The 20597-nt window shown below is 38.0% G+C and overlaps 1 protein-coding gene across 1 annotated transcript in view; it reads right to left on the bottom strand.

Annotated features, from left to right (window-relative positions):
- LOC141437131 (metabotropic glutamate receptor-like) overlaps positions 1 to 20597 on the bottom strand; it is a 196416-nt gene that overhangs the window by 75695 nt on the left and 100124 nt on the right. Inside the window, exon 2 of the mRNA XM_074100393.1 lies at positions 10609 to 10677. The gene's annotated coding sequence lies outside the window, so the exon portion shown is untranslated. The remainder of the gene's footprint in view (positions 1 to 10608; positions 10678 to 20597) is intronic.

Below are 20597 nucleotides of genomic sequence, written 5' to 3'. Positions count from 1 at the left end.
TCATTATGTTTTCCAAGTTTTTATTCTTGAGGCGGAGGCGGGTAAGCTGTGTTATTATATTAACTAGGTGAATGTAAAATTGTTTGTAAATACAGTATTTTTAATATTTTTTATTTATCAAATCGAATTTAACTAACGTTTAAAAAACCCACGTTAAATTTCATATCTCTAATTCCAGTGGTTAATTTAACACGCTAAGGTTACATTAGAAAAGTGTATAAGTCATTAAATGTGCTTAAAATTTCTAAGTTTCTGCGTTACTTTTTTATTTTTACCCGACGTTCCGAAGAAAGATTATGTTTTTCGAGTGTGCGGAAGTGTAGATGTTTGCCTAAACGGCTGGACGGATTTTAAAATTTTGATTCACACTGTTTTTAGGGTTTCGGTGCCAAAATGGCAAAAATGGAACCCTTATAGTTTTACCATGTCTGTCTGTCTGTCTGTCTATCTGTCCGTCCGTCCGCGGCTTTGCTCAGGGACTATCAATGCTAGAAAGCTGTAATTTTTGGGGTTGCTAAAACGATTTTTTTTTCGATTCAGTGATTTGTTTGCAAAATATTCAACTTTAAAGTGCAAAAAATTTTCATTAAAATCCCCCCTCTAAAATCTAAACCGGTAGGTGAAAATTTTTGAAAAAAATTACAATGGTAGTAAGTTTATCAACCTTTCAAGGAAAACCTATAACGGCTATGTTTGCTTGAGAATTATTAGTAGTTTAAGAGTAATTAGCAGCCTAAGGTATAAAATATACCTAAACTTGGAGGATTCCGTATAAAAACGAAATTCTTAGAAAAATATTATTTACTTTTTTCGTAATGGCTACGGAACCCTATTTTGGGCGTGTCCGACACGCTCTTGGCCGGTTTTTTTTAAAACTATCATTGTAAATGCCAAGCTAGTTATTTGAACTCCACTCATTAAGGTTCATTCTATCGCACCTTACCTAACAACGCGAATCGAAGTAAACAGGGCTTATCAAGCTTATCAATACTCAAGGTAAAAGGTTTCATGTATCCCGTATTATTACCAGGAATCGAACAATGCGAAGCCAACTCAGAAACTAAATCTGATATGATCACGAACAGCGTATCCGAGATTGAATACTAATGAATTGAAGTCTGACTGGTCGCTATTGTTGAGGGAGTTGGTATCGGATTACGTGAAGTCATCTACCTGAGTATTGTAAGACACGCATTTGTATATTTTGGATCAAGGTGATGGAAAGAAATCTATTTCTAGGTAAAGTCGAGCGTGATACACGATGCGACGAGAGGATTTCATGCTTAATCAAAAAATCGACCAATGGTACCGAAAAGCCTCTGTGAAGGAAAAGCTGGCCAGAAACTCAACAAGAATTTCTTTATAAACAAATTACATTGTCTTTATTTATTAATACTAATATTACAGCACAAATTTAAAAAATAAATTACAAAACTACAACACATGTTTAACATTCGCAGATTGGCGAAAACTATCCGCAGATGCTCATGGTACCTACTCAAAAATATTTGCGAATAATCCGCGAAAAGCGCTTGCGGACAACCATGGTACTCCAAAACACACACAAACAAACATCACGCCTGTATTTCCAAATGGGGTAAGCAGAGCACACGAAACGTTACGGCTTCGGAGCCACTTTTAGCAATTTTAGGATTTAAGTATGATAAAAACGGTACTCAAACATTCGTGAATTAGTTTTTCAAATGGCACTGATACCCAAAGGGATAAAATATGTAAAGTAAGGGATCGCTGAAGCGGATCAAAATTATATTCCTTATCCACGATATACGAGTAAACATTCATTTTACATGCTTTATTAATGTCTTCTTGGCAATGGATTTAAGTTTTATATTTTTGGTACATTTTTTTTCGGCCCCAAAAACAGTAAAGCGGAACAGAGGCGTACTGAATCCGACCAACACCCATTAATTTAATCGTACATTTTAAAACGAGATCTAATAATGAGCTTGGTCGATTCTCCGAAGTCACTGCCTCGTTTTACTTCCGTCGAAAAGCCCTTACGGCTGACTTAACGACAGCTAAAACTCTAAATTCAGCAGTTAATCTCATTAACATTTGCAAAATCTCTCCCTTATTTCCAGCCAATTGTTATTTCCTGGAAAAGAGTTCCAATTTGAGCGGCAGTCGCTCCCAGATAGATTTGAACATCTATATCATAAGGTATTTATGACTGGAGATAAATAACACGCCGTCTCTTCTGCCAATATATCTGACCACCACGTTGGCCATCTCATCATCGCCTTCATTGTACACAATGGGGTACCATTTTCCCACCCTACATTTTGTCTTTGTAACTATGTTAACTTATTGTACTGATTTGTTGTGCTCAATTAAGAATATTTGCATTGTATTGTGGGGATCGGAAACGTTTGAAACTTTGAACGTTTGAATTTGAACGGGTCCCTGTTGAAGTTTAAGTTAGCTACTTAACTGACAATGAGTTTCAGACCACTACGTCCACGTCTTGTTTTCTTCTTTTTAGTATTTTTATCGCAGTTTTGGGTTTTTGAGTTTTTCAATTTATTGTTTTATTTTACACTTTTTTTTGTCATTTCTGTGAAAACAGTAAACAAAAACACGTGACTGGTATATTTTATTGTAAACCCTTTTTAAATCCCTTCATTTTGATACCCTATTCGATAGGTTTGAATAAAAAAAATTTGAAGTCAATTTGGCGCCAAATATCCGCCATTTTTTTTTATAATTTCTTGTCCCCAGTCTCACTTGCGTCATCAAGACAAATCCAATGACGTATCATTTATCAAAATCGGATCAGCCGTTGAGTAGTTACGAGAGGACATAGGAATACACATACATACATACATAGGTACGGATCAAACACCTAACCCTCCTTCTTCGCAGTCGGGTAAAAAAGGTTTGTTCTTAATTTTTTTTTAGATAAACTTATTTTATCATGATTCTTTTTTTGTAATGCAATTGGTGTGTGTGTTTGTATAATTTACTCTTAAAACGGTTTTGTTTTAGTTTGACTTTTATTTATTTATTTATTTTAAGAACACTACAGTCATACATTAATGAGTATACAAGTAAACCAAAAACAATATAAAGACTTTGAGGTTCATAAATATTCATAGGTACTAAAAGTTATTTAAAACTAATGTGAGTACTTAAATAAATTAAAAATCAACAAAACTAGGTTTGGTGAAAGATAAATGTTGATAAAATTACTATACAAAATGTTCCCTGACTAATTTCTTGAAAGTAACAAGCGAACTCACAAATGGGTCAATATCATATAATTGTTCATTAATTAACCGAGGAACTCGTCTGAAAAAAGTGTGTTTAGTGTAGTTAGTACAAGTACGAGCAAAACTGACATGGAACAATCTACGAGGACGCAAGGAGGGACATGGAATACTAAAACTTATACTTTGTAAGAGATCTGGGCACCAAATTTCTTTTTTTAAGATTTTGAAAAAGAATATCGAAAGAATATTGACTTCTTGAAATACCACCACTGATATGACAAAGAAAAGCTAGCTAACGTCAACTCCTGTCCCGAGTCCTTTGCAATCTACATTTGATTTCGACTCAAAAGCTCTTCGACTCCCGAAGCGTCGCAGATCGAGACAAGCTCAAACTCATCGAAGTCGGGGCCTGCTTTGTCCCTCTTTCGAATCATTTGTCGATAAATCAATCGAGCGTGAACCAGGCTTGGATGACTTCCTTGTTTGGCGAAGGTTATAAATTTACAGGCGCTATTTATTTGCTTACGTTTTCCTTTCGGCTGCCTTTTATGGCTAGGCGAGTGTGTTCCATGTTGTTTATTACTGGATTTTCTTGTGACTTACTCGTCTTGGATTCTTTTAATATTGTGATGGGGTTTTGTTTGTTACATTCAGACCGATGTTTATCTAGTCGCATAATTTTCGCAAATCATAATTTTTTTCCCGCCGATACTGTTTTTTTCTGAAATTTTTAAATGGTGCATCCCATAGAAAACTGTAGGTTAGGTTAGGTTTGTGCAATAACAATTCTGAACTATAAATGGATTCAGAGAAAAAGTGTTATGACAAACAATGCATTATGACAGACATTACATTATGACTTCCAACAATTAGACCTTCGAACAACATGGAAAATTTTGAATATGAAAGTTTTCAATACGAGTATTCAATTTTTTTTTATAAATGTAGTAAGCTAGATATATCTTCAACTTTGTCCATATCTCAAGGAAACTATACAATTTCTTGAGATTAATATTTATTAGTTCTATATAAGTTAATTAGAATTAATTTAGCTTTCTTTGAGTAAAAGTTGAGTGAAACCATTTCTTTATTCACAAATACATTTCATAGATTACTCTCCAACTAAAAATACATGAACATGAACAAACATGACCTTACCTCGAAAAGCAAGGGAATGGCAAATATCCAAAACTCTATTTAACTCCCAGTAACGTAACCCGGAGGAAAAACAAGAAAATCCTTATGAAAATTTCAACAACTCAATTTCGTGATCAGCAAATTTCCATAATAACATGAGCTTGAGTCAACACGCGGATCACCGGCTCACGTTTGCCGGTTTATTAAAAACCGGCTTACCCCGTATTAAAAACCGGATTACCCCGTATTAAAAACCAACCGGATTACTCAGAGTGGCTGCCTACTCGAATGTCAGGATAGCGTGAACTTTATTAAATTCACATCCTTTGGCGCCACAGATAATTGGGTATGCAGAAAGATCTGTTAGAACAATGCAGAAATAATCTGCTATGTGAAATTTTCATCTTTTTAATTACCACCTACTAGACTATTCGGAGCAAACAAACAGCCAACTCTAGTAAACTCTTTCATCATTATCATCACATCGGTCATAGAATGTCCACTGGTGGACATAGGCCTCCCCCATAGACCTCCAGTTGCTTCGGTTGGAAGCTGTGTGCGTCCACCGTAAACCTGTTGCTTTAACCTGGTCATATGTCGTTAGTAAACTTCCTAAGCTGCGCTTAATTCTTTCTTGTACAAAAATACAGAAATTAACACAATTGACAAAGGCATGATTCAATAAAATAATTAAACAACCTGATAATAATAGCATTGTGAAATACTTTTTGAACCAAAATAAACTACACAAATATTGAATTTACACGAGTAAAACTGTTTTAACCTAGGAGTACCTAAAAACTGTGTCGTGACGCCCTAGAGCGTAGTAGGACTATTCAGGGGAGGTCGCAAATGGTATGTTTCGGTTGCCTGCATACTCAAAAACTTTTACAAGGGTGTTGCAAAAACAGTAACTAACAAAGAGAGTCGCAGAGCATTAAGATTGGGAATTTCTGTTAAAACTTATTGCCAAAAAGCTCACTAAGTGATTTGTACCTCTATCTAAACATGCAGGGCTCTGGAAAATAAGCGAAGGTCCATGATTTAGCAGAAAACGTAACTAACTAAGCAAATGCCAAACGTCACGTTGTAAGCATTTCCCCATTTGCTTCTCTAATTCACAGAAAGCATTTAAATTACAGGAGACGGCGACATGTGCTTTTTTATTTTATTCATCATCATCATCACTAGTCTACATCATCAACATCATCGTCTACTGTTGGGTATCCTCAACTCTCGCGATATCTTCGGTTCACTCAGTGGAAAGCTGCGTCTTCCAAGTTATCTGTTCTTCGAGCGATGTGGCCCGCTCATTGCCACTTCAGCTTGCGTTAGTGCTTTATATTTCTTAAGACTTATGTTTTCGTGTGTGCATGTTTAGATTTTTTTTTAATTTAATAGCTCTGTCAAAAATATGACGCGTAGTAACATTACCATTACTACGCCTCATTAGTATATAAAATAAATAAATAAAATAAATTTAGTTGCATGCTTAAAGTTCTGTGACAGCGTAGTTTTGGCTTCAATTTCCACAAACTTAACACATTTTGATATGAGTACGGCTACTGTACCCCACAAAATTCGGCAAAAGCTTTAATTAATAAGATAAGCGAAAGTCAACTCCCGTACATGTGGCTCATGTTGATTCCATGTACATTTGAGACAACAGTGAGTGCGCTGTTTTAAGCTGTGCCCCGTCACGCTCCGGTTTCCACTTCACATTGTTTGTAAATCTTTGCGTAACTTTTACTTGATTAATAACTATAGATTTGTTTTATTATAGACGAATTGGAGCCTGATTTAGTTCAGCTAAAGTATTGATCTGGATTGCTTAGATACTTCTACGAGTAGCCAAGTAACGTGCCTACACCCATGCTTTCACACTAATAAAGGATTAACTGTTTGTCAGTTTATTTTTGACGCCTAAGGGTGACGCCAGACGAGCTTAATTTTTTGAGTCGTGAGTCGCCTATTTTTGGTCGCGTAATTTCTCAAATCAAAATGAGTTGTACTATATGAAACAAGAATTACGCGACCGAAAATAGGTGACTCACAAAATTAAAAATTGAGCTCGCCTGGCTCCACCCTGGACTACGTTAGTTGACGCGGCTTGCTCAGATCGGGTGGATGCCTTTGAAAAATAGTATGAGCAGTACCCCTAGTGTAAGTTTTCAGTTACAAAATACGTCTCGATCGCGATCGCGTAAAATCTCAAGTTGTATGGAAACACGAACATCGCAAACGTTCCGCTAGAGGCGCTGTTCGTAATTGCATAAGTACAAATTGAGATTTTAACGCGAACGCGATCGAGACGTATTTTGTAACCGAAAACTTACACTAAGGGCACGGAGCACAGTGTAAGAAAATGGCAGTGCTAACTGCACGCGTCACGTGCGAAGGAGTTTACATGAACCCACAGCAGGCGTGCGCCCGATTTGTGTGCCCGCGCCGGCTAGCGTAGGTAGAGTAGACAAACAAGCTAATCGGAAACATATTTATAATTGGACAGCGTTATGCAATAAGCGATCAAGCGACAGTGAGTTGAAACCGAGAAAATGAGTTTGTAAAATTTTAAATTTAAATCAGTTGCTGTAAGTGCATTTTTTGAGTTAAAAGTACAATTCTTACTGTACAGTTGTAGAAGTGTACATAATAATTACAAGTTAAAATAAAATTGCGATATGTATTTAAGTTTTTAAATTATTTACGTTTTTCCGCTTAATTCTTTATAGCACTAAATCTATGATCAGGCTAATTTATACGACAGAATTGTCGCTTGACTAGTACGGTTGGGACGTACCCGGATACTCCACCAATTTGGCCGCGCTGTAGTATTTGTTTGATGCTGTCCTATTTCAAGTCTGTATGCAGTTACTGGAATATGCTAAGCTCCTAATGCTCTTTCATGTCGACATTTCATTTCATTCAGACAGGTAAAAACAGTAAGACGAAATTTAAAATCAATTTCTGTCAAAAAAAGTTAAAAAATAAGCCTGTAGCTTTTTTTGCAGACTGTGCTTGCAGTGTCATTCAATTTACATAATGTATACCAAATTTCAAGTCAATATGAATACTGTAAGTGGATCAAAATTAACTTGGAAAATTTGACATAAAAACATCAACAACTAAAATGACAATACATTGGAGATTACTGAATACGCTTTTAAAGTTTAAAGTCATTGTAAAGTTTTTCCGTAATTTTAATATAATAATAATAATAATTCATTAATTTATTCAGACAACCAATATTCGTATATTATTAGTGGTTTGCTTATAACTATGTTAGTATAGATATTGGACAAGTGATAGCGTTGTTTAGATATAGTGACTATATTTTTTCCGTATTTTCTATTTTCAATACAGTTCTTCTTGCATTTATCATCCTCTTATTAGATAAATAAAGATCATGGGACTATTATAAAATGATGCATTAAAACGTGATTTACTTGCTCATTACTTTATTCTCTCACAAAGGCAAAGCTACGGAGATAATGTATTACTGTTATGCAACTGTGTACTGCGTCACGTATTCAAGTTAATATACAGACGTAACTTGATATGAAATTGTAATATTTCGGGAGAGCCGAGGGATTTGGCTTGTATGCTAATTTTGAATTTCATTAACATAATAAAATGTCAGCTTGATTAAAAGCGACGCCCTCTTAATTTCAGCTCAAATATTTTTATAATGACAACTAAAACTCCGGCTAAATTTCAAATTTTTTTTCGTGTTGCGTACGAGTATGTTCGAAGAAACTGAATCGCAACCAGGATAGAATCTTTGTTTATAATAACATTAAAATATATTATTTACAGAAAGTTTCCAATACCTAAGCTGAAGAAAATCTTGGAAATTTCTGAAAATTTTCTCAAGATGTATTAAGTGCCTATTTAATTTTAAGAAATTTAAATTTAAGAAACGACGAGTTTCAATCCCCTTACAAAATTGTTAGAACTGACAGAAATATTAGACCGGGATTTTTTTCGTTAAATCTGCATCCAGATCGGCATATTGATTTAACGCTGCCCGCTTTAGAGGTTATGATTGAATTAATTGAATTGATCTACCCATTCCAATCCATTGGAAGTCCATTTAAATTTTAGATGTATGATGATTTCGCGATGGACGCAAGTTTAAAATGAAGGTTCTGTGGCCTGAGAAAGCGTAAAGATATCATTATTCAAATTAACACGTCTAGACACGTTAGGTACCTAAGTTATCAATCAATTAAATCATCAAGTTTGTATAGAGAACACGATACGCATGCGATTTCTAAGGCTGCTCTATAAAAAGATAAACGCGCTGTCAAAGTTGACTTATGAGCGTTTATACCTGCTGAGCTGGCAACGTTGCATTTTTGTTAGTTTTTCTTAATAATTCCATAAAAAATTATAGACTTTTATTTTCTTTAAAAACGAACAAAAGTTTCCTAACGGTTTTTAAATAAAATAAAAGTCTATCACGAATAATTATTAAGTATACCTTAACCTCTATCCTCAGTCGCCTCTTACGACATCCACGGAAGAAATGGAGAGTTATTCTAACCCGACACCACACGGCAACGAAAGTCGAAGCCGTTATTGTATGATTCGATTTAAATACATCGTTGCATGTATATTTAAACTAAAACAAATATTAATCTACTATTATTACCATCAGGAGACCCACTTGCTCGTTTGCCATCCAGTCGAATAAAAAAAAAAAACGTGAACCATTGACAGCAATTCGTGGTGGCCTAGTAATTTGATCTATGGTACCTCTAAATTTCAAAGTTTTTAAAAATTCAACGTGTGAAATTAACATTTGAAAATTACCACGAGCTTTACGGCGGATTTCATCACAGTGGAGACCTGTGTTCAGCAGATGGACGTATATAGGCTGGGATGATGATAAAAACTTTAACCATCAATGTTTGTGTCTGGTTGGTGTATACCCGAATGTTCAGTGATGCATAAGTTTAACTGCTATAAAGATAGTTATTCCCGGAATAATGCAGTCGTTCTTAAAACAAATATCTCAGCTTAAATGGAATGAAAATTTTTCACCTCAAAAGTGCAGTGCATTTAGTATAATTTCAATGGTAAGAGGGGTATATGTTGTCCTCTTCTCTTCTAAGGGTCCGGCTACAGCGCCCAATCATACTTGCGCAAATTAGAGTTTGCACAAGCAAGCATGTGCGTTAAGACGGCAAAACGGTGTACCACACACATATGGCTTTTGGACGCCATACAATTTTTACCGTAGTGTTTGAAGTCAAAAGTCTTTGACCAATGTGTGTTGCCAGTGAAGATTTACCGATGTGGGCGCTAACGAGGGCTTCGTGAGGAACCTCAAAGTCACAGAGGGCTATGTAGAGGGCTATGCTTGGGGTTTCTCTGGCTGGATAGGATCAGAAATGATGATATCCACACGAGAACATACGTATAGACACAGACCGAAGAATAGCGAAACTGAAGCGGCAGTGGGCGGGGCACTGATGGCTGATGGGGTCAGAAGGTTCTCGAATGGCGTCCGCGGACCGGGAGATAGGCTGTCGGTAGGCCTCTAACAAGATGGAGCGAGGGCCTGGTTAAGATCGTGGGATCGCGGTGGATGCGGAAAGCACAAGACCGGACTGAGTGGAGAGCCTTGGGGGAGGCCTATGTCCAGCAGTGGACGTGGACGTCTTTCGGCTTACATGATGATGATGATGATGACAGCAAGCCAGTATGTGTGCGTTTGTATGAATGGCATTTTTCATGTTACTAAAATCGATGACATAGTTTCTAAGAACAGATCTTCGTATGTCTTATAGTTTCAGACTTTCCCATACTGACCGATCTAAATGAGCTACCATGTATCGAGTAGGATTTCGACGACGCAAACAGAGGGGTGTTATACCTAAGTTTGACCGCTATGTGTGTCTGTGCGTCTGTGTGTGTGTGTTTGTCTGTGGCACCGTAGCTCTTAAACGGGTGGACCGATTTGAAAGCAGATTTTCTAGCGATAGTTCTTAGACATGTTTTATCAAAATCGGTTCAGCCGTTTTTCAGATATTGGACTTTTAAGTGACGAAGTGGGGGTTATCATTAGGATCCGGTTAAGTGTTTGCCGGTGCACTCCTTAATTTAATGTTTAAATTAAGTTCCTCTATCGTTATTTACTAACAAACCCCTGCTCGACCTCATTAGGCCTCGCCCTTGGTCCTCCGCGCCCTCCCATAAATACTAATGACAGTTAACGACTATCTATTACTCTTACCTGGCACTTACAGAAATGACGTTTAAGGTCGACTACGACCTAGGTCGGGGATGAGAAATGTGGATGTACCTGAAAATGATAAAAATAGATACATTATTATCGAACTTCAGAAAAAAGTCTAGTTTTTGTATTTTTAGCCCCCGACGCAAAAGAGGGGTGTTATAAGTTTGACCGCTATGTGTGTCTGTCTGCGGCACCGTAGCTCTTAAACGGGTGGACTGATTCGAATGCGTTTTGTTTTTATTTGAAAGCAGGTTTTTTAGCGATGGTTCTTAAACATGATTCATCAAAATCGGTTTAGCGGTTATTGAGATTTTGAACTTTGAAGTGACAAAGTCGGGGTTTTCCAACTTTTTGTTGGTTAGGTTTTAGTATTTTATTGTATTCCCGTTAAAAAATATTTAACTTAAAATTGTTATCCTACCTGTTATCAGAACAGATCTAAAGAAAAGAAATACAGGAGACACTGATCACTGTTTTTTTTTTCGCCAAACGGTAGGTACTTACATCATCATCATCATCATCATCATATCTTAGTCCACTGCTGGACATAGGCCTCTCCAGTTGCACGCCACTGAGCACGATCCTCGGCCAGTCTCATCCAGTTCTTGCCAGCTAACCTGCGAAGATCATCGCTCCACCTAGTCTGAGGGCGTCCTACGCCACGCTCCCCGATTCGCGGTCTCCACTCAAGAACTCGTTTGCCCCAGCGGTTATCAGTTCTTCGACTGATATGGCCGGCCCACTGCCACTTCAGTTTGCTTATCCAGTACTTACATCAATGTTTTCATAATAATAGAACGTAAGAAAGTAAGGAGCCCCCAAATATCGTATTGCAATTCCTTTCTCCCTTTGGTTCATCTACGAGTCCCTCCTTGACTTAGTAATTGATCTAGTGGGAAAAACTGCAGTAGTTCCATTAAAAGCACTGGCCTTACAGCGAGTAATTTTAAACGCTCGCGCCGTTCGCCCGTAGCCGTATCTTTAGCGACATTTAATCCCGGTCATACCTTGCGGAGATCAATGGGATATTAATTAAACTTCAGACCAGGACGTGAGAGCTGCGGGGAGCGAAGGATTACGCCGTTCTGATTAAAAAAGATTATCGTTTAGCTTTAATTGATTTTTAAGGATAAAGTTTTGCGAGAGTATTGTTTTTAATAGGATTTTTTTAATAAACCTGAATCAAACTGGCAAACCGATCACCGCCGCCCATGGACACCTACAGCATTGTTAGGACTGCGGGTGCGTCGCCGGTCTAAAGGGGGTTAACGGGGGGAGGGGAGGGGAGTTGGGCCTCCAGATCTCCCACTCACCGTACGAAACACTATAGCAAAACTACTATTTCACTCCGGTATTCTGTGGGAGTGTGGTACTAACCCGGTCGAGCCGGCCCATTCGTACTGCAGCCAGCAAGTGGTTACAGTAAGGCTCTATTTATCTACTCTATGTATTATTTTATTATTATTACTGTATCCATCCATCTATGTATAGACTGCATGTTTCATACATCAAAGCAGCGCACAAAATCTGTTCGCAGCGCGGATTTGTCAAATGAGAAAGTTACAGGTTTTGGAACCTTTGAACAGCTCTCCTGTAAATTTATGACTATGCACTTGTACCAGTATACTTAGGAGGTGTCGATACTATAACGTTTTCAACTTTCGTGATTTTCACTCATGGTCAAAATACCACAAGTCAAATGGGTTTGTCAAGTGCGGGTAGTTTGAAAGACTCGCGCTGCTAGGCAGACTTGACACCCCACACTTCAGTCTACTCGTGACCACGGCCACTGTAATGTTGCCGAAACGACGAGGTAAATATTAGGTACTCGTGTGTGCTAGCGTGATAAGTGCGGTTCGTGGTATTTTGACCATCAAGGAGAGTCATTGGTCCGTTGCCGGCCTTTTAAGAAAGTATACGCCCTTTCCTTAAAAGCCCCTTGTCAAACTTTGTCAAATAAAATATTATCGTGACAGTAACACAAGTGTACAGCTCCCAGTTGATTTTAATCCAGTCGAGCATAAGGACTAACACACTACAGCCCACGTCGCGCTGGGTCCCACAGGGCCCACTAAAAGTGAGTCTGCGAAAATATTTTTTGCGGCCACTTTATCTGTGTCGTTTTGAGCGGTTTTCTTATCGTTGCGAGCAGCGCGTAACGAATGGTAATTTTATTTTTGTTTACGCCAGCGAAGGGTTTTTGTTAAATAGGAAGTATCGGTTGCTTTTGGGAAAAGTGAGTTTTGTATGTGTGTAAAAAGAAGCGTGTGCTGCTGCGATTACAGTTTTCTATTAGAAATAATTGCCACAGTACTTATAATTTTTATGGTACGAGTACATGGGGCTGGTTAGACCAATGTACTGGGCTAAGTCTTCGAGGCTTTTTACCGGACTGCGAAGAAGGATGGTATATATATATGTATGTCTATTCCTATATCCTCTCGTAGCTACTCAACGGCTAAACCGGTTTTGATAAATGATACGTCACTGGATTCGTCTTGAAGACCCGAGTGACACTGGTTACATAAAACACTTGAAAAATCAAAATAATGTGAGTTATCAAAAATATTTTTGTTCAAACCTATCGAGTAGGGTCCCGGGTATCAAATGAAGCTAATAATTAGTTCATATGAGCACAGATATGAGTAATAATAGTTCTAGGGGTTGTTACACCACGCATTGGTTAGTGTTAACTGACGGTTAAATGTGATGCCGTCTCCGTCTATTCGAACAAAACAAATAGAGACGGCATTACATTTAACCGTCAGTTAACACTAACCAATGGGTGATGAAACAGCCCCTTAAGGCCGATTTCACAGAAATATCAAAAAAGTGTAAATAAAATAATAAATCAAAAACCCGACTGCCTTAAAAATACAAAAAAAAAGAAAACAATTCCAGTGGGCTAGAACTCTGTTAAGTAGCTAACTTTAATTTCAACAGTCGGGGCCCATTCATTTCGTGACCAGCTCGAAAATTCTTAGTACCTAATGGGTAGGTAGTTACTTAACAGAGATCGAGATAGAGTTTACTTACCTCGGTGTAAAAAGTTTGATCTACGGTCAAAGTTTTGCCCGACCTAAATGCGCGATGCGCTTTGAAAAAGCGGCCGCTCGAGTCGCGGCGGCTCGCCTTTGAATCCGTGCAAGGTAGGTACCGTGCAGTCTTCATTTCCCATCACTAAACCTCTCTCGTGACGTCATCTTAGGTAGGTACGAAAAATTCGACACGCTAGGTTCTCATACAGTTTGAAGCGCTATTTTGGTCTGTGGTTCTAGCCTACTGGACTTGTTTTCTTCTTTTTAGTATTTTTTAATGCATTCGGGTTTTTGATTTTTTCCCCCATCTACTTTGTCGATCGCCATTAGCTTCTCTAAGTTGTCGACTGCAATACAACTGTAGATGAAACTACATTGGCCGTTACGTGGCAGTTAGACTGCTCCGTGTGTATATGCATGTGCTTTGAACATTGCACATTATGGAGAAACTTGGAAGTACCTAATCGAAGTCGTGTCGCTTCAAGCTAATGGGGGATCAAGACACGGACTAGATCGAGCAAGTTCGGGAGTAGTTGCTGAACTAGTGCATGCACTAAGAAGTGTTGTTAGATTTAGGTTTACAGAGCTTTGGAACTGATACTATATGCCCTATGACTGGTTTGCCGTTCGGTAAGAAAACATTGTAATTGTTTTAGATTTTGACGATTTTCACACGTAAGTAGTTATTTTTAACTCCCTTCGCAAAACAGAGAGGAGTGATAAGTTTGACCGCTATGTGTACACACATGCACATTAGCTCTTAAACGGGTGTACCGATTTGAATGTTTTTTTACTTGAAAGCAGGGTTTCTAGCGATGGTTCTTAGACATGTTCTATTAAAATACATTCAGCCGTTTTTGAGTTACTTTCTTGGTTAGGTTATACAATCAGAACTTGTCTCATCATCATCATAATTGTCAGCCATAGGACGTCCACTGTTGGACATCTCCCCCGTAGACTTTCAGTTGCTTTCGGTGGAATCGGGTTGCATCCACTGTGAACCTTCGACTTCAACCAGGCCATCCGTCAATCTCTTTACTGGCCGTCCATCGCTGCGCTCGCCGATCCGCGGTCTTCATTCAAGAACTTTTCAGCCCGGCCCTTTATTCCCTGTGCTATATGGCCTGCCGGAACTTTACAACCGGACTTTTTGACGACTGGATTGCCAAGTGGTTAGAAAACCTGACTTTGAAGTTTGAGGCCCCGGATTCGATTCCTGGCCGGGGCAGAGATTTGTATGAATAATACGAACGTTTGTTCTCGGGTCTTGGATGTTGTGTATTTTAGTATGTACCTATTTATCTCTATAAGTATGTTTATCCGTTGCCTAGTGTCCATAGTACAAGCTTTGCTTAGTTTGGGACTAGGTCAATTGGTGTGAAGTGTCCCATGATAGGTAGGTATATGTATTATTATTAAACTTCAACGAGCTATGCTCTCAGAACTTGATCGCGACAAATTATTTATTGCTAAAATTGCAGAGGAATTGCCCCTGTTAGTTTTTCGAAGTTCATGTGCAAAATTACAATTGAGATTTACCACGAGCTTTATGGCGAAGAAACATAGTGAGGAAACTTGCACAAACCTGCGGAACAACTCAATAGTTTGTGTGAGTGATCCGCACTGGGCCCGCGTGAGAAGAAGCTGTGCCTAGCAGTGGATCGTGTAGGCTGGGATGATGATGATGATGAAGAAGATTGTAAATTGATTGATCGCAGACTAAAGTCTCGGTTTTCCAACACGTCTGGACTTGTCTCAAGTTGCGAACGACTGTTTGAGTAAGCACTACGTCTAAAGTTCTTTAGTGCCGAAGTTTTTGGATGACAAATGTAGAATCCGTTGGGAAATTGACGGACCCTTATAAGTTTCGTGAATTGTCCCCCCCAGAGGGGTCTCATAAAAAAGGGGATAGAATAAAGACAATATTTTATCAGCTGCTTATTGATATGTGGAAATAGTGTATAGATAGATCCTATGATACCAAAGGCGGGGCGTTGCAACAATTGGTTTGCTAATTTTTTTTAGGTGACGATAGAGGTGGTGACAATTGTGGCAAGATTATGTACTTTAACACAAAAAGTTTTTTTTTTTAATATCATGGGACACTTGACACCAATTGACCTAGTCCCAAACCAAGCAAAGCTTGCAATGGGTACTCTAGGCAACGGATAAAAATACCTATACAGATAAATATATACTTAAATACATTGTCATATTAAACATCCAAGACCCAAGAATAAATTATTCGACAAATATCTGCCCCGGCCGGGAATCGAACCCGGGAACTCAAGCTTCATAGTCAGTCAACCAGTCGCAATATTTTGTTCGGTAACTTATCGTTGATTTTTAGTGCTATTCTATAATATAATGTTTTAATTAACTATAAATATAGTACATTGTACAACAAGAGCATAAAACGAGCCATTTTACCTGAGACGTTCATTATAGATACCCGAGCCGGCACGGTGAGGGCGGATAACACGGCGAGGGGGAATGGGTTTAATGCTCGAGTTTCACACTCTGCTTTTCACTTCGAAATTAAATAGCATCAGTGTAAGCAATTGTTCACTTACTCACCTTTTATTTTTCAGGCATTGGTATATAATTAGATTTTTTTTTTGTTTGATTTATTTACTTTGACTGATTTGATTGATTTTTAGTTTTATTTAAGTTAAAAATTACTAAAGTAATATTAGAAACTTTTTTGTTTGAGGCTGTCGACAACCGATGCCTTCTGAATCCAAAAGCTTAATGGTTACCTACTTGACCTGAAATGTAAATTTCAGAATTAAATAATAATAATAATATTTTTTTAATTTATAACGTTGGAAGCAGTCTACACTTCCACTGAACGTAGATAATAGTTAGTGTTTAGTTTTGTAACTAAGGAACCCCATACATCCCTGTATTATTATTATTATTTTTTTGTATATTTTTTTAATTGTATACTTCTTTCTGCCAAGTTTCTTGCGGCGCATTCTTCTTGGCAATGATGGTCTTTCCGAAAGAGCTGGTAGTTTAAAAAATTACGTGTAAAAGTACCCATTGCGGCCTATTTACTGAATAAATGATTTGGAATTTGAAATTTTGATTTGAAGATTATACTTAATGCACTAGAGCATGAAAAGTCATTTTATGTCAGAACCAGCATCAATACGAAAGTAACGAGCATGAGAAGTGAACATTACTTTGCTCACCCGTTACCTTACGACACCTATGTCTATGCAATAAATGTGCACGCAGTTTCTCCACCACCACACCACGCTGATTTCGAACTCAACCTCGAAAATTTGTTGTAGGTATATAGATAAATATTAAGATTGTTTTTTTGGAATCTTTTTGTATTTTTTATTTCAATTCCAAATTTTTACTTTTACGGTCATCCCGTAAAACCTAAATTGAAAATACAAACTGAAATAAAGATGCACAGAAAAAACAGAAAAATAAGACCATCACTGGGAATCGAACCCAGGTCCTCGGTAATCCGTACCGCGTGCTATACCGCTACACCACTGATGATCAACGGTACCGACACGAATTTCCCCTATGCACCTCATATCTCAGCTTCTTACTTAGTCACTTAAGCAGTGACGCTAGCGACATCTATGCCGTAGCCCTCATCGAGAAACTTTTCCTCCTGACCTCCTGTTCCTCCTGTCGAGGACCTGGGTTCGATTCCCAGTGATGGTCTTATTTTTCTGTTTTTTCTGTGCATCTTTATTTCAGTTTGTATTTTCAATTTAGATAATTATAGCTATCGTAAGATAGCGCGTGAGCAAATTAATTGTTTATTTCATTGATATGGACCTCGGTAAAGTAACGCCTGGTTTTGTCGATTATATTTTGCTTTTGCTGAGGACTTGATAATATAATACTAGTTACTAACAATAAATCGTTCGGCAAATAGTCTTAGTTTCCTTAGTTTTTCGTGCAAAAAACTTTTTATCTACAAGGAATAAGTAAATTATAGCTTATACCAGTTTTTGCGAACGACGGAGTTTCGTAACAAGAAGATTGATATATTATGATTGTGATTTATGGATCCACAACTATTTTCTTGATCTTGATAACTATATATCTTATAGGCACTAGCGTGGTTAAAATATTAATCCAACTCTGTAATTATTCTTTCATTCGGTTCAATGAAATATTTTCGTTTTCTGCGACATTCCGAAGCCGGGTTGTTTTTCAAGCGTATGTATCTTTGTATGCATGTATGTAGGTAGCCCAATCGACTGGACGGTTTTCAACATATTATGAGGCATCATAATATGCGTCAAAGCTGTCGGAGCGATATTAGTTTTTAAATTTTTTTGTTTCAATTGCATTTGAAACTTGGCAAGAGTTTAACGGTAAATAATAATAAATGTCATGGGACAATTAACACCAATTGACCTAGTCCCAAACTAAGCAAAGGTTGTACTATAGATACACATTAAACATCCAAGACCCAAAAGAAACATTCGTATTATTCATACAAAAATCTGCCCCGGCCGGGAATCGAACCCGGGATCTCAATCTTCGTAGTCAGGTTCTCTGACCACTTGGCCATACGGTCGTCAAAACACAATGAAGAAAAACAACGTTAAGGAAACCTACACGAACCTACGAAGCAATGCAATATGTGTGCGGAATTCGCACTCGTCACTGGGCACGCGTGGCAACTACAGCTCAAGTCCTCTTATTCTGAGAGGAAGCCTGTGCCCAGCAGTGACTCGTATATAGAATGGGATGGTGAAAAATGTATTACTAGATATATTATTCTTATATGTTTATTGAACGGCGGCAAAAAATTACAGAGTATTTTTTTATCCCGCTACATAATATTGGATACATTATTTATTTACGGCAACACTCGTGGGATTTCTGCGAGACGTTAAAAATGAAATTACTCGTTCCACCTGCGATAAATACATATTTCATGAACATTGGAAAAATCGGAGATATCGTTTACGTATTTCGTTCTATGTGTAGATGAGCGAGGCACCACGAAAAGTACGTATATTAAATTTGGTTAAAAAATAAATGCTCATCGTTTGTAGGGTGTCCATCTGTCGTGATCATTTGTCGCTAGAACGTCATCATCATTATATCAGCTGTAGGAAGTCCACTGTTGGACTTAGCACTCAACGCTGCAACGCTCAAAAATTTTCGTCCTTCAGAAGAAATGTATCAGAATACTCACAAATATTGAACAAATGGAGTCATGCAGGCCTCTTCATCAAACATAAAATTCTCACCTTCACATCTATGTAGGTACATCCTAGAATCCTGCAAGTTTGTTAGGCAGCATATAAATTTGTACACAATAAAAACTGACCATAAAAGAAATAACCGCAATAACAATATTATCAAACTGCCATTTTCCAAATTAAAAATAGTAAAATCAAACCCTCACTACATGACAATAAAAATTAACAATCATTTACCGAATTCTTTAAAAGACATCGATAGCGCTGTAGCGTTTAACAACCAATTTAAAAAATATTAATCAATAAATGCTTCTCAAACTCAAACTCAAACTCACAACATTTATTGACAAGAAAAACACACTACACCTACCGGCTACTACCTACAGGCTACTTCTATAGCCTGGATGAGTTCTTCGACGACAAAATCGAGTAAGTTGTTTTGCGAGGACTGGTGGGTGTTTCTTAGAGTTCATTATGTGGCTAAAACTAAAAATGTGTCTCATGTGAGTGTGTAATTATACCTATATGTTCATCTTTTTTTTCTTTTCCATGCATTTTAAATACATTCAATTATAATAGGCACCCTCTGATTACTTGTATTGCCGTGCCCTATCAGGGCGTCACATGTATACCTAGTTTTGTAATTTACCATCCTAATGCCTGTAATGTGACATGCAATAAACAATTTTGAATTTTGAATTTTGACTTCCAGGTGCTTCGGTTGGAAGCGGCTGCATCCACCGTGCACCCGCGACTTTAACCAGGCCATCCGTTCATCTAGCTGGTGGACGTCTTACGCTACGCTTGCTGATCCGCGGTCTCCATTCGAGAAATTTTCTAGGAGCTATCAAGCTGAAATTTAATACTCAGATCTGGATCACTTTGATTTCCAATTATTCAATTGGTGCACATGCGTTTTAAGATGGCTTACTCGTACCTACATAGCCTACCTTGGCTGCGAACGGCATTGACGGCAGATACTACACGTCCACGTACCTAATTATAATAAATGGCAACAGAGACTAAAGCGACAATATAAAATTACACTACGTCGTTCACCTAACGCGGTCGCCGAATTAATTTCAAACTACTTCGGCGAACGACTGTCGCCTTTATATTAGTCTGTCCGTCTACTGCGGCGGCCATATTAAGGCGGTGGCCTCTGTCGCTCGCCGAATGCGGCCGACTACCGTGATCTTTACACTTTTGCCGTCGCCGCATGCAGCATGCGGCGACTTGTCGCTTTAGTATATATAATATGGCCGCCGCAGTAGACGAACAGACTAATATAAAGGCGACAGTCGTTCGCCGAAGTAGTTTGAAACTAATTCGGCGACCGCATTAGGTGAACAACTCAGTGTAATTACCGCTTTAGCTCGTCGCGCTAAGTATCGAGTTGCCAAGCTCGATGCTAAGCGCGGTTCCTTCCAACTTGCTTCTGCACAATCCGTTCCAATTCATTCAAGGCGCTGAAATTCTACATATTGGCCATTTCAAAGTTCCAGAAATATGGATTTAGAGTAAAAAAAGTTATGGCAAATCATAAAATAAAACTTTACAGTCATTATGATTTACAATGTTATGAACTGCGATCCCCCGTGTGCCTTTTTACAAGATTTTATTTAGTTTCACCTGTCCCGTAGTCTGTCTGTCTGTAAGCAAATCTTGCAAGTTAAATTTGACCAACTTTCAGTAGCCAGATTGACTTTAAATTTTGAATACCTATGTAAATTGCGAGACAACAATAATCTAATAG

Source organism: Choristoneura fumiferana, chromosome 17 (assembly GCF_025370935.1).
Source record: "Choristoneura fumiferana chromosome 17, NRCan_CFum_1, whole genome shotgun sequence".
Taxonomy (NCBI): Eukaryota; Metazoa; Arthropoda; class Insecta; order Lepidoptera; family Tortricidae; genus Choristoneura; species Choristoneura fumiferana.
The sequence above is the reverse complement of the archived record's forward strand: the minus strand, read 5'-3'. Positions and strand labels throughout refer to the sequence as shown.